Raw genomic sequence first — 14,006 nt, forward strand, 5'->3', positions numbered from 1 at the left:
TTGGTCCTCTGGTCCCACAAGGTTATGTAAGGCCTACAAAGCAGGTACCTACAAAATTAGGATGACAGATTCAATTTCCAAAGTCAGTGATTTTACCATCTCCTAAGTATAGCAAGAGCTGCAGCTGAACTCAGACTCTGGTTCAGAGTTTGCTGTGTGCACACCTCGCGGGGGTGAACATCAATTGGAATGGGTGCCTCAGCACTATTCACAAACGTTCTGAGTCTCTCCTTCCAAGCATGTGGTAGGATTGTACTTTTTGTCCCCTTAAGGCTAGGCATGGGATACCCTTTGGCTGATGAAATGTGTTCATGAATAATTTGTGTCACATGTAAGCAGCCTTTAGTTAGGAGCCTGGCCACAGAAGCCATGAAGCATTTATTTGTTTATTTATTTATTTATTTATTTGGATATTCATCACTTTATTTTTTGTTTTTTTAATTATACTTTAAGTTTTAGGGTACATGTGCACAATGTGCAGGTTTGTTATGTATGTATACATGTGCCATGTTGGTGTGCTGCACCCATTAACTCGTCATTTAGCATTAGGTATATCTTCAAATGCTATCCCTCCCCCCTCTCCCCACCCCCACAACAGTCCCCGGAGTGTGATGTTCCCCTTCCTGTGTCCATGTGTTCTCATTGTTCAATTCCCACCTATGAGTGAGAACATGTGGTATTTGGTTTTTTGTCCTTACGATAGTTTGCTGAGAATGATGGTTTCCAGTTTCATCCATGTCCCTACAAAGGACATGAACTCATCATTTTTTATGGCTGCATAGTATTCCATGGTGTATATGTGCCACACTTTCTTAATCCAGTCTATCGTTGTTGGACATTTGGGTTGGTTCCAAGTCTTTGCTATTGTGAATAGTGCTGCAATAAACATACGTGTGCATGTGTCTTTATAGCAGCATGATTTATAATCCTTTGGGTATATACCCAGTAATGGGATGGCTGGGTCAAATGGTATTTCTAGTTCCAGATCCCTGAGGAATCGCCACACTGACTTCCACAATGGTTGAACTAGTTTACAGTCTCTCCAAGAGTATAAGTGTTCCTATTCCTCCACATCCTCTCCAGCACCTGTTGTTTCCTGACTTTTTAATGATCACCATTCTAACTGGTGTGAGATGGTATCTCATTGTGGTTTTGATTTGCATTTCTCTGATGGCCAGTGATGATGAGCATTTTTTCATGTGTTTTTTGGCTGCATAAATGTCTTCTTTTGAGAAGTGTCTGTTCATATCCTTTGCCCACTTTTTGATGGGGTTGTTTTTTTCTTGTAAATTTGTTTGAGTTCATTGTAGATTCTGGACATTAGCCCTTTGTCAGATGAGTAGGTTGTGAAAATTTTCTCCCATTTAGTAGGTTGCCATTTCCCTCTGATGGTAGTTTCTTTTGCTGTGCAGAAGCTCTTTAGTTTAATTAGATCCCATTTGTCAATTCTGGCTTTTGTTGCCATTGCTTTTGGTGTTTTAGACATGAAGTCCTTGCCCATGCCTATGTCCTGAATGGTATTGCCTAGGTTTTCTTCTAGGGTTTTTATGGTTTTAGGTCTAACATGTAAGTCTTTAGTCCATCTTGAATTAATTTTTGTATAAGGTGTAACGAAGGGATCCAGTTTCAGCTTTCTACATATGGCTAGCCAGTTTTCCCAGCACCATTTATTAAATAGGGAATCTTTTCCCTATTTCTTGTTTTTGTCAGGTTTGTCAAAGATCAGATGGTTGTAGATATACAGCATTATTTCTGAGGGCTCTGTTCTATTCCATTGATCTATATCTCTGTTTTGGTACCAGTACCATGCTGTTTTGGTTACTGTAGCCTTGTAGTATAGTTTGAAGTCAGGTAGCGTGATGCCTCCGGCTTTGTTCTTTTGGCTTAGGATTGACTTGGTGATGTGGGCTCTTTTTTGGTTCCAAATGAACTTTAAAGTAGTTTTTTCCAATTCTGTGAAGAAAGTAATTGGTAGCTTGATGGGGATGGCATTGAATCTATAAATTACCTTGGGCAGTATGGCCATTTTCACGATATTGATTCTTCCTACCCACGAGCATGGAATGTTTTTCCATTTGTTTGTATCCTCTTTGATTTCATTGAGCAGTGGTTTGTAGTTCTCCTTGAAGAGGTCCTTCACATCCCTTGTATTTATTTTTTTAAGATGGAGTCTTGCTGTGTCACCCAGGCTGGAGTGCAGTGGCATGATCGTGGCTTACTGCAACCTCTGCCTCCTGGGTTCAAGCGATTCTCCTGCCTCAGCCTCCCGAGTAGCTGGGACTACATGTGTGCGCCACCATGCCCGGCTAATTTTTGTATTTTTAATAGAGACAAGGCTTCATTATGTTGGCCAGACTGGTCTCGAACTCCTGACCTTAAGTGATGTGCTCACCTCGGCCTCCCAAAGTGCTGGAATTACAGGGGTGAACCACTGCGCCCAGCCCGCCATGGAGCATTTAGAGATGGAGCCTCTGTCAGCTGGGCTTACTGGATGACTCAGATGGGCAGAGAGTCCCTCACACCTGCATCACACACATAGCAGACACAAGAAATAAATCTTTTGCTGTGCTTCACTGCTATTATTTCCAATTGTTTCTGCTGCATAACTTGGCCTATTTTGACTGATATATTCGATATTCTAGGCCTGTTTTTTTTTTTTTTTTTTTTTTTTGGGGCGGGGGAGGAGTGCACCATTTCTGGAGGTATTGCAACACCAGGTTGATGAGTCGGGTGGACAGAGTGAGCTCCTATTCCATCTGCCTGCTGCAGAAATCCACTTAGTATATTGTGCTCAGATAGAGGACATATCAGATATTAACTGATAAGAACACATACTATACTTGATCTTAGCCAAAGGCCAAAAGGCCAAAAAGCAATGAGCCTTTTTTTTTTTTCAACTTAAGGAGGAGAGAGTTTTTGTTAGTTTCTCTTGCTTCTTTTGTTGAGGAAATAGGAGGATAGAAGGGCCAAGAATAGTGGAAGGAGATAGCATATGCCTGTTCTCCATCTGGGCCCGCAGTCTAGTATGCAGTCCCAGTGGATAGCCAGCAGTGACAGCAGGAGCAGGCAAACATGGGTGGATTTGTTACAGGACATGCCTGAGACATCACTCTGGAGACTCCCAGAAATGACCAAGGGAGATTTGGGAAGAGTGGCTAAGGTCCTGGTGTTACACTGGAGGTGCTAGGAGCTACTGTCACTTGGAATTAATATTAATGTGACCTTATATGTATACATAGGCTCGGGAGGCATGGGGACAGTGAGTCAGATAATAATTCAGCTGCTTTGGTTCATCGAGGCCTGGAGCATGTCTGCAAACCTGTGACAATATATACCTATTGATCTTTCTGAATGACTGTTGGCCTTACGCTCTGTCATTTGTCCACGTGGACTACTTTTATCTGGCAGTATGGATCAGTGTATATTTTCTTTAGCAGTTAAACTGAATGTATAAAGTATTAATTTTGTGAGGAAGGAAACCAAAATGTTTAATTAAAAAGCCGGTATAACTTCTAGACTTCATCATGGGACCGATTTTCCTTTTTTTTTTTTTAAATAAAATAGTTTTCTTTTTGGGAGAGAGGTGTGAAGTGTTTTGCTACACTATATTTACGTTGTCTATGAAATGACTTTAAGAAAGCCAACAAACTCTCCCAAGGTAGATTTTATAAGGGGTGAAGGATGTTGGAAAGGAAGAAATAATAGAAAAACTGTTATGAAAGCAAAGATATCTGTGTGATTGCAAATGGTACAAAAAATAGAAACTTTTTGTTATGATCAAACTGAAGTTAAATTGCATGAGGCTTTCATTTTAACACCCTGCCACAAACCCACAAATTCAGCTATGCTACCCAGGAAATGTTATTTACAGTTTACCCTCACCTTAGACTCTCTGACCCTTGAAGACACCTTAGAGGATTGGCTGCCCCTTTCTTTCCCCTCTAGTTTATCATCTTTGCCTCTGTCTTTAGGCAGCAGCACAGAATTTCCTGGTGACACCTGCTTGTGACCCCGGCTTTGAGAATCCATTAATTCTTCTCCATCTGCTTGGATCGATAGCTAAGGCAACGCTGGACATCACAGTTTGTGCACAGTAGAACCATCCATTTTCCTCTTGTAAAAATTGGGAACAATGTCAACATGCAAAATAGAATTTCTTCTTTGAATACTCAATGGCAAATTACTTTTGTTACTATTACATTTCTTTCAAATATTATAATTTAAAAATGTATAAAGTTCTTTCAAATGAAGTAACTCATTTTTTATCCCAAAATGGTAAAGTCCAATTGAATATTGTTATTCCTCACTTTATTGACTAGGAAACAATCTTGCTCAAGGTTACCAATTGGTAACGGAAATGGAACTCACACTCGGAACGTCATACTTTTTGGCCATCTTCCCCTTTCTTCATTTAAGGGTCATCGTTAAATAATTAAAGGGTAGCATTTTTTTTTCTACACTATTTTAAAGCTTCAACACTATTATTTTGCTTCTGTTCAAAGGAGTAAAGAAAAATTTTTCCACTTTGAGGTAAAGTACAATGGAGTGCTCCTTATTCGTGAACTGCTACCTCTCCCTGAGAAACAGCTCTCTTTCTCACGTTGGCAAAGCAAGCCTGTGCCTCTCTGAACCACCTTACAAATTCACCCAAAGATCTAGTTGCTGAAAAGAGCACGTGTACAAGCAGATAGCTGTGATCTGACAACTTAAGATACAAATATTACTCATAAGAAAAGTAAACAAATAGTTGCTTGTATGTAACTTCATCCAAACCCCACCTTATTAGTCCCAAAAATAACAGCAGTAAAATATTAGCAGCAAATATTTTACAGCAGTAAAATATTAGCAGCAACTCTAGGGCCAAGCCAAGCAGGACACATAGCCCCATGTCCAGCTGCTGTCATTTAATTCTCAGTATAAGCCCACGATGTCAGTGCTATCCTGGCTTTATTTTACTGATGAGGCACTGAGGCTTACAGAGCTTAGGTAACTTGTCCAGGTTTTATAGCAGGCAAGCAGCTGAGCAATATCTCCACTCACACCATTGACTTTCTTCTTGTACAAGAGGAAATCTCATTTCATAAAAGAAAAGTTTCCCACAAATAAAATCAAAATTCATCCAACCCAGAAATAAGCTGAAGAAGTTGAGGGGTCATCTAACAGAGTTCTGCTTTGCTCATTGGAAACTGACTTCAGTGGAGACTTGTTAATCTTGTCAGTTTTCCTAGAAAATTAATTTGCTTTGCAGCAAAGCCTTAAGACTGTGTGTATTAAATGTTACAGCTAAGCTAGACCCTTCAGCTAGTCACAAACTGTTCAGTTTAAAGGGGGAAAGCGGTAAATTAAGAGAAAGCAATGGGAAACATTTTTCACTGAAAGAAAAGTGAGGCACATAATATATGATTTTTTCTAGCTACAGGGTCTTGACCCTTTGGGGATGTTGAAAGGAATAAATGGATTGATTGAGGAAAGGGAAAAACAGCTTGTGACAGATTAGATGGTGTTATGATGCCTGCTCCTGACTTCCTCCTGCCAAAATGAGATTCATTAAACTCTTAAGTAAATTAAAATTCTGCTCGCCAATACCCTCCCCTCCAGATGTTAACAGCCAACCGTGGTTCATTTGACGACATGGCTGTGGGTAATCAGTAGAAACATTTCTATTAAGAGGGATGATGAGAAGCACTGGGAAATATTTTATGTACTTTTAACGAAAAATGACCAAACAGCTGGCTGATTGATAACTTCTGGTATCAGGAACCCGAGATGCTCTCACTGTGTGAGCAATTGCTCATGAGTGCAGTCTGGCCATTCCCGCACCAACAAGATGCTGTTATTCCCTGACTTACGTCTACGATGAAAAGGTGGCTTACAGAGAAGCAGCAGGGAGGAAACTTTGGCTCAGAGAGTGTCAGGCCTCTTGGTGAACTGTGCCATTTCTGGACTTATCACCAGGGTAGCGTATGTTCTGGGATACAGTAATGGTTCTTCCTGTGGGTATTTCAGTTTATGGCAAAAACAGAACTGCCTTTGTTAAATTAGCATCAACTTCCTGTCTTGCTGTGTGTGTCTATCTATCTATCTATCTATCTATCTATCTATCTATCTATCTATCTATCTATCTATTATCTATCTATCTATCTATCTATCTATCTATCTATCTATCTATCTATTATCTATCTATCTATCTATCTATCTATCTATCTATCTATCTATCTATTTACCCATCTAACTATCTCTATAATGGAGATATATCTGCATTGGAATAGCAATCAAAGGACACATCTGGTCAGCGGGATTATTAAATGACACAGTTACCTCCCAGTGTGGTGGGTTGGGGGCTTGCAACTGGAAGAAGGTAGAGTAGGTCACACACCTGTTGTCATCTCCCTAATGCTGAAGGGAAGTTTAGAGTGCCCCCTTCCGTCACCTAAATTTCAGGAAATAGGAATGTTGAGTTGAGGAGTATTCATTTGCTTGTATTTTTTTTTTTTTTTTTTTGAGACAGAGTCTTGCTCTGTCACCCAGACTGAAGTGCAATGGCACAATCTCGGTTCACTGCAACCTCCACCTCCCGGGTTCAAGCAATTCTCCTGCCTCAACCTCCTAAGTAGTTGGGATTACAGGTGCGTGTCACCACGCCTGGCTAATTTTTGTATTTTTAGTAGAGATGGGGTTTCACCGTATTGGTCAGGCTGGTCTTGAACTCCTGACCTCGTAACCGGCCCGCCTCAGCCTCCCAAAGTGCTGAGATTACAGGCGTGAGCCACCGCGCCCGGCCTGTGCTTGAATCTTTTACCAGATTGTCAGCTCCTTAAAAACAGGGACTTGTTAGTTATATTTGCAACCTGTAGTTGGGTGCTTGGATCATAATAGGAGCGTAATAGATATTGTAAATGAATCAATAAGTGAATGAGTTTTGTCCTGACTTTGAAATGGAGGAGGTCACCTTTTTCACTTATTTTGAAATGCTATGGTCAGACAGGGCTTAGGGGTGCTTCTTCACAGAGAAGTGTCCTCCCCTAGAAGACCAAGTGTGTCTAGGATGTGCACAAGGGGGAGGAGGAGTGGATGGGTTGCTTTGCTCAGTCTGCTCTGGATTTTAGGAGAGAAGGAGCCCTCACGGAAGAAGGGGCTAATTTGTCCTGAAGCTGACCAGAGGCTAAAGCTCCAATTCAGTGTTCTCAGCCATCACTGAACCTTAAACCTACTGGGAGTATTAAAAAAAAAAAAAAAACCAACCAGGATCCCACCCCAGGCTAATTCAATGAGAACCTGGGGCAGGTGATACTCAAGGGAATGAGGGCTTAAAAAAATCTCTAATATGCAGCCAGAACTGGGGGCTGTGGCTCCAGTTCAGTGGCTCTCAGCTCTTTGATATGTCAGAATCACATGTTAAAAATATGTATTAATAGATACTATCCCCCCATCCAAAATTGGGATTTAGGGGGTCCAGGTGGGGTTCACACTTCTGTATTGACACATTTTGAAGACCATCAGGATTAAGACAACACTTTGGCTCAGGATTTCACCTTTCAATGAGCAATCTAGGATGCTTGTTAAGAACATAGATTCCTGGGTTTGCCCTAAATTTATTGAATCAGACTCCTGAAGAGAGGAGCATGGGAATTTGTAGTTTTAAAAGTGTGATTCTCATGATAAGGGAAACATTACTAGCTTGTGTTTCTTAAAGTATTATCCCCAGACCAGCAGCATTGGCAGCACCTGGGAATCAGAAACTCTGGGGTGGGACCCAGCAGTCAGCTATTGAACAAGCCCTGCAGATGATTCTGATGCCCACTCCAGCTGGAGAACCACTGCTCTGGTTCTCTATTTTTTCAAGGTATGGGCCCCAGACCAGCAGCACTAGCACCACCTGGGAGCTTGTTAAAAATGCAGACTCCTGGCCTCACTCCAGACCCAAGGGGTTAGAATCTACATTTTAAGAGGATCCCCAGGTGATCTGTATGCACGCTAAAGTTTGAGAAGCCCTGCTTATACCCCAAATAAGTACCACTTTGCTGTGGAAATCATCAAGTGTAAGCTCCTTTAACAAGAAGCAAAACCTAAAATCGATGTTTCCCTTTAAGAACAGAAGTGGCTTTAATTCTAGAGAAACTGTGAAGCAAATCACTTGGAACCATACTACTAAAACAAATCCCTGCACTATGTTATTAATTCAACTGAAGTGAAGGATTCAAATACAATTAGATGTAAAGTGCTTTTTTTTTTTTTTTTTTTTTTTTGTAGTAGAGTCTTGCTCTGTCGCCCAGGCTGGAGTTTAGTGGTGCGATCTCAGCTCACTGCAACTTTTGCCTCCTGAGTTCAAGGGACCCTCCCACCCCAGCTTCCCTAGTAGCTGGGATTACAGGCGTGCACTACCACACCTGGCTAATTTTTGTATATTTTATGGAGACGGGGTTTCTCCATGTTGGCCAGGTTGGTCTGGAGCTCTTGGGCTCAAGTGATCCACCCGCCTCGGCCTCCCAAAGTTCCGAGATTTACAGGCGTGAGCCACCGCTCCTGGCCAAAATTACATGTAAAGTTCTAACCTCTGTCCTGTATTATTTTGTCTTTCCATAGTTTCCTAGTTTCATAAAGAGTGTGTCAAAGTATTCTACTCCAGAGCCTGACTTTATACCTTTGGAATACAAATTTGTGGCACACACACACACACACACATCTATTAGATTAGTCAGGGTTCTCCACAGAAACAGAAGCAATAGGATATATATACAGAGAGGCAGAGGGCAGTGAGGAGGTATTTTAAGGAATTGGCTCATGCAATTGTGGGGGCTGGCAAGTCTAAAATATGCAGGGCAGGGCAGCAGGCTGGAAATTCCAGCAAGAGTTGATGTTGCAGCTCGAATCTGAAGGCAGAATTCCTTCTCCTTAGGGGACCTCAGTGTTTTGCTCTTAAGGCTTTAAATTGATTAGATGGGGCCCACCCTTATTATGGAGGGTAATCTGCTTTGTTCAAATCTACTGATTTAAAAGTTAATAACTTCTAAAGAACACCTTCATAGAAACATCCAGACTGATGTTTGAACAAACAACTGAGGATGTGGTACAGTGAAGTTGACACATAAAATTAACTCTCTCTCTGTCTATACACATACACACATATACATCTATGTTTATAAAACATTTTTTGAATGTTCTAGAAAGTCACAAAATATGCCTATTATCAGAGCTAGTGATAATTCGTAAAGTTCATCTATTATTACTCATTCTAAATGGATTTTTCCTCTGTTTTATTTTCCCTTTCATTTCCCACCTTGCATTAAATTTATGTTCAGACAATATGGCCGGGCGGGTGGCCCATGCCTATAATCCCAGCACTTTGGGAGTCAAGGTGGACAGATCACCTGAGGTCAGGCGCTCGAGACTAGCCCGATCAATATGGTGAAACCCCGTGTCTACTGAAAATAACAAAAATTAGCCGGGCATGGTGGTGCGTGCCTATATTCCCAGCTACTTGGGAGGCTGAGGCAGGAGAATTGCTCAAACCTGGGAAGTGGAGGTTGCAGCGAGCTGAGATCACGCCACTGCGCTCCAGCCTGGGTGACAGAGCGAGAACCCGTCTCATTAAAAAACAAAACAAAACAAACAAACAAAAAACTTATGTTCAGACAATATAAAATCTTAGGATAACTTATGGCGCTCCAGATAGCTGTCACAATTGCTTGTCCTCTCATAACTTTCAATAGCAAATTTGAATTAAGTAAATAATTTTTGACAGTCGCAACTTAAAACACACACGGTGAGTCTTATTTTAAACATTGCCCCTGAGGTTTAAGTAAACTTGGCCTGATCCCACAGTTAAAGGCTTGAAGCAGTCAGAAGTTATTTTTATTCTCTTTTCAAATTATCAGCCTACCTTCCTCAGTCTTTATTGACCTTGGCTTTTGTGTCCATAAGGGCCGTTTAGGTGTGGCCCTTGCTATACAGAATGACAACTCCAGACCAGGCAAAATAAAAAAAAGGGACAGCTGTGCTGGAGTAGGTGCTAATTAATTTTGAGGCTTTTTTCTTTAGTACATTATTGTTACTATTTTTGAGACAGGGTCTCACTCTGTCACCCAGGCTAGAGTGCAGTCGCATGATCAGGGCTCACTGCAGCCCTCCTGCCTTAAGCAATCCTCCCGCCTCAACCTCCGAAGTAGCTGGGACTACAGACATGCACCACCATGCCCAGCTAATTTTTAGTATTTTTTTTTTTTTTTTTTTTTTTTGAGACGGAGTCTCGCTCTGTCACCCAGGCTGGAGTGCAGTGGCGTGATCTCGGCTCACTGCAAGCTCCGCCTCCCGGGTTCACGCCATTCTCCTGCCTCAGCCTCTCCGAGTAGCTGGGACTACAGGCGCCCGCCACCACGCCCGGCTAATTTTTTGTATTTTTAGTAGAGACGGGGTTTCACCGTGGTCTCGATCTCCTGACCTCGTGATCTGTCCGCCTCGGCCTCCCAAAGTGCGGGGATTACAGGTGTGAGCCACTGCGCTTGGCCAATACATTATTTTTTAAACACAATAAATGATTTCTGTATGATAGTATAAAGGTCATTAGTGTAGGCAAGATTCTGAAGATACTGTGGTTTTGCATGGCCCAAAGAGAGAAAAGGGGGTTAATTAATAAGGGAATTTCTAGGTGTGGGCTCGGATAGCTCCTTGGATTTTTGCTTGCATGTGTCTTAGTTGTGTCTTAGCTGTGCTTAGCTGAAGGATGTAGCTATGCAAGCGAGTCACTTTAGACCTCCACTGAGGTTGAAATTACTGGGTACCAGAAGTCATGCAAACACTCTGGAAATGACAGTGATTCCAGAGATGCATTTGGCCACTGTTTGTTTAGGTGGATGATGGTATCAGGTGGGACTCTCACCTGTGGCAGAATCTCATCCAATTTAAGGAGAAATGAGGCTTTGATGGAAGGTATCACAAAACTGCTGTGCTGCGAGACTGAGGGCAGCTGCAGACACTTGGGAAGGCTCGTGCATCCTGGGATTGGCTTATCCGTGATCATTCTCTCAGACTCCTCCATAAGGTGGGATGGCTGCTGACCAAGCTGAGGTTACATGAGTATAGCTTAAGATCAAAGAGGGAACAGGATTTCCTACTGGCTCCAGAAGAAACATCTCCCTAGTTGAGTCACAAGCTCATCCCTAGACCATCACAGCAGGCAGGAAGAAGGTTCCGCCAGGATTCCAGTCCAGGTCAGTTACCTTGCATGAATTTGCTCCTAGAAAAAGTGAGGACAAAGTTGGGCTGGGCAGATATAAAACAAAAGCTAGTAGAGTTTAAGAATTCACTTGTTCATGGATTTTAATCACTCTCTTGGCAGTCTCCTTCTTCTATGAGGAAGTTTCTTGCCCTTCTATAAGAGGTTTTCAGTTTTTTGTAGTATGCCACCAAGGCAGCCATTTTTGTTTATGGCTGATTTTTCATGCTCCATCTTGTATTTATTCTTTTCCTTGGGGAACTCTTGCTGTTATAGCAAGGTGTTCTATTTGGTAAGTATTGGGGTTCTGTTTGGTTATGGTGTAATAATTATCTGGCATATGGTATAATAATGATTTTTAATTTTTATTTTTTTTGAGACAGAGTTTCACTCTTATTGCCCAGGCTGGAGTGCAGTGGCTTGATCTTGGCTCACTGCAACCTCCCTATCCTGGGTTCAAGCGATTCTCCTGCCTCAGCCTCCTGAGTAGCTGGGATTACAGGCACCCACTACCATGCCTGGCTACTTTTTTGTATTTTTAGTAGAGAAGGGGTTTCACCATGTTGGCCAGGTTGGTCTTAAACTCCTGACCTTTGGTGATCCACCTGCCTTGGCCTCCCAAAGTGCTGGGATTACAGGCTCCAGCCACCACGCCTGGACTTATAATAATTATTTTTAATGGCTTCGTTAAGTAGATGTTCTTGTACCAATCTCTTGGACACTTAAATTATTTCTAATTTACTCTCTTCCAAATGTGGCAAGATGGGATTTTCTTTTTTTTTTTTTTTTTGCTGTTGGAACCTTTTATTCTGTTTTGTTGATGCTTAAGGAAAACAGCTTTGCCCATAACTCACTGTGGCCTGGAGTCATGACACCAACTTGTATTTGGCCAATTAAGAAAGAGGCCAAGCTGCATTCTTCTTAGAAGTTCTATTCAGTTGATAAATGGCACTTAACTGATTTTTTTTGCATATAATCTTTAACAAGAACTCATAAGTTGTATTGATTATGCCCCAAGAAATAAGGGACCGATGGTAATTCAGATAGGCACCTCTAAAAAGATTTATCAGTTTTCTGTCCCATTCCAGCCAAATTTTTAGAAAACCTTGGGGAAAGACTGAAATTCCCCACCAATCTGAGACCATATGTGAGTTTTTACAACATTAATTGGAAAAAACAAGAATCCCAACATGGCACCCAATAGACCTCCACAGATAAAATCACTGACCAAATGAGCACTGTGAGTCGTTTCGGTAGGCAGGTGCTCCTTATTGGGACCTCGAAGGCCGAAAAACAAGACATTGCTGAGTCCATTCCAGAAAAGAATGGGCACCAAGCCTCAATAATACTCTCCAATTCAGTGACATTTCAGTGCCTTGAAAGCCTGATAAGTGTTGGTAAATGTATCATGATTCTTGTGGTCTTGAAGCAATGTCTGAACTCTTTCCAGTGGAGTGAAAATTGCTTCTGTTGTCCCTGAAAGCAATGCCGCCACACCATGGGCTGCAAACTCTGGAGCACTGACATGTTTGTGGAGAGGGCAGGATAAATCCTTATAGAGACCAAACATAAGTACAAGTGTAGTTGTCTTCTGCATCAATAGGGGAAGGATTCCATGATACAAGTTTCGAAATCCATCCCTTCTCAACCGAAGTATTGCATCGTGAGTTTTGATGCTATACAGCTGTTGTCAAAAGAGGACCTTCTGAATGGGAAATGTGATTGTGATGTTGAAGGCTGCAAAGCAGCCACACAAATAATGCTTCATTTCACCAACATTTGTAATACGAGGATATATCTTGTTTTGAAGATGTTAGTATTGGCAGCCTCTTTTCATGAGCTTCTGAATCCATCATGTTGCTTAAGATCTTTCTTTTTCATGAGGGACTTTCTTAAACCTGTAACATCATCTGAGCCTGGAGTTTGGCAGGATGATAGCTTTTTGATAATGTTCCCAATTACTTCCATTGTTATTGTTCGTTAGGTTCTCTCTTCTCAAGTCAATTTTGATAACTGGATTTCCATTCTCCAGGTGTCCATTTCCAAGATGAGATTTTCTTTCACCTTCACACCCATTTTTTCTTTCCCTTTTCACCTTTTGTTAGAGAAGATATTTTATAGACAGAATGAAGAGAACTGTTAGTAGAATACTTTAAAAATTTGCTATGAGAGGTAGTCGATGTCAGAAAGAGAAAGGCTTGTTTTTCTGGTAGTTGTTCTCCTCTGAAGAATCTCAAAGGTAAATGCTTCCCCCATGAAGTATGGTAAGGACCTGCTACTTCTGTCAGGTTGGAGATGATTTCACTTTATGGGTAATGTGAGAAGAACCATGTACTCTGGAGGAAAGGAAGAGGAAATATTTTTTTAAAAGACAAAGGGCCGGGCGCGGTGGCTCAAGCCTGTAATCCCAGCACTTTGGGAGGCCGAGGCGGGCGGATCACGAGGTCAGGAGATCGAGACCACGGTGAAACCCCGTCTCTACTGAAAATACAAAAAAAAAAAAAAATTAGGCAGGCATGGTGGTGGGCGCCTGTAGTCCCAGCTACTCAGAGAGGCTGAGGCAGGAGAATGGCGTGAACCCGGGAGGCGGAGCTTGCAGTGAGCCGAGATTGCGCCACTGCACTCCAGCCTGGGTGACAGAGCGAGACTCCGTCTCAAAAAAAAAAAAAAAAAAAAAAAGACGAAGGAAGGAAAACGTAAAAAAAAAATTTTGGAAATGTATTCATGGAAGAATCTGGATGGACAGTGAGGGTTTTATGGTTTCACAAAATAGAAACTAGGCTGGGTGTGGTGG

At 41.8% G+C, this 14,006-nt stretch overlaps 1 non-coding gene and 1 pseudogene across 1 annotated transcript; both read right to left on the bottom strand.

The window, feature by feature from the left end:
* Positions 1 to 2,680: 2,680 nt before the first annotated feature.
* Positions 2,681 to 2,869, bottom strand: LOC116814050 (U2 spliceosomal RNA). Its single transcript, XR_004371147.1, has one exon. It is a non-coding gene; the product is annotated as a U2 spliceosomal RNA (small nuclear RNA).
* Positions 2,870 to 12,105: 9,236 nt separating this feature from the next.
* LOC116813824 (mitochondrial nicotinamide adenine dinucleotide transporter SLC25A51-like) lies at positions 12,106 to 13,080 on the bottom strand (annotated as a pseudogene).
* Between the last annotated feature and the right edge of the window lie 926 nt (positions 13,081 to 14,006).

The sequence above is a fragment of the Hylobates moloch genome, unplaced genomic scaffold (assembly GCF_009828535.3).
Source record: "Hylobates moloch isolate HMO894 unplaced genomic scaffold, HMol_V3 SCAFFOLD_9, whole genome shotgun sequence".
Taxonomy (NCBI): domain Eukaryota; kingdom Metazoa; phylum Chordata; class Mammalia; order Primates; family Hylobatidae; genus Hylobates; species Hylobates moloch.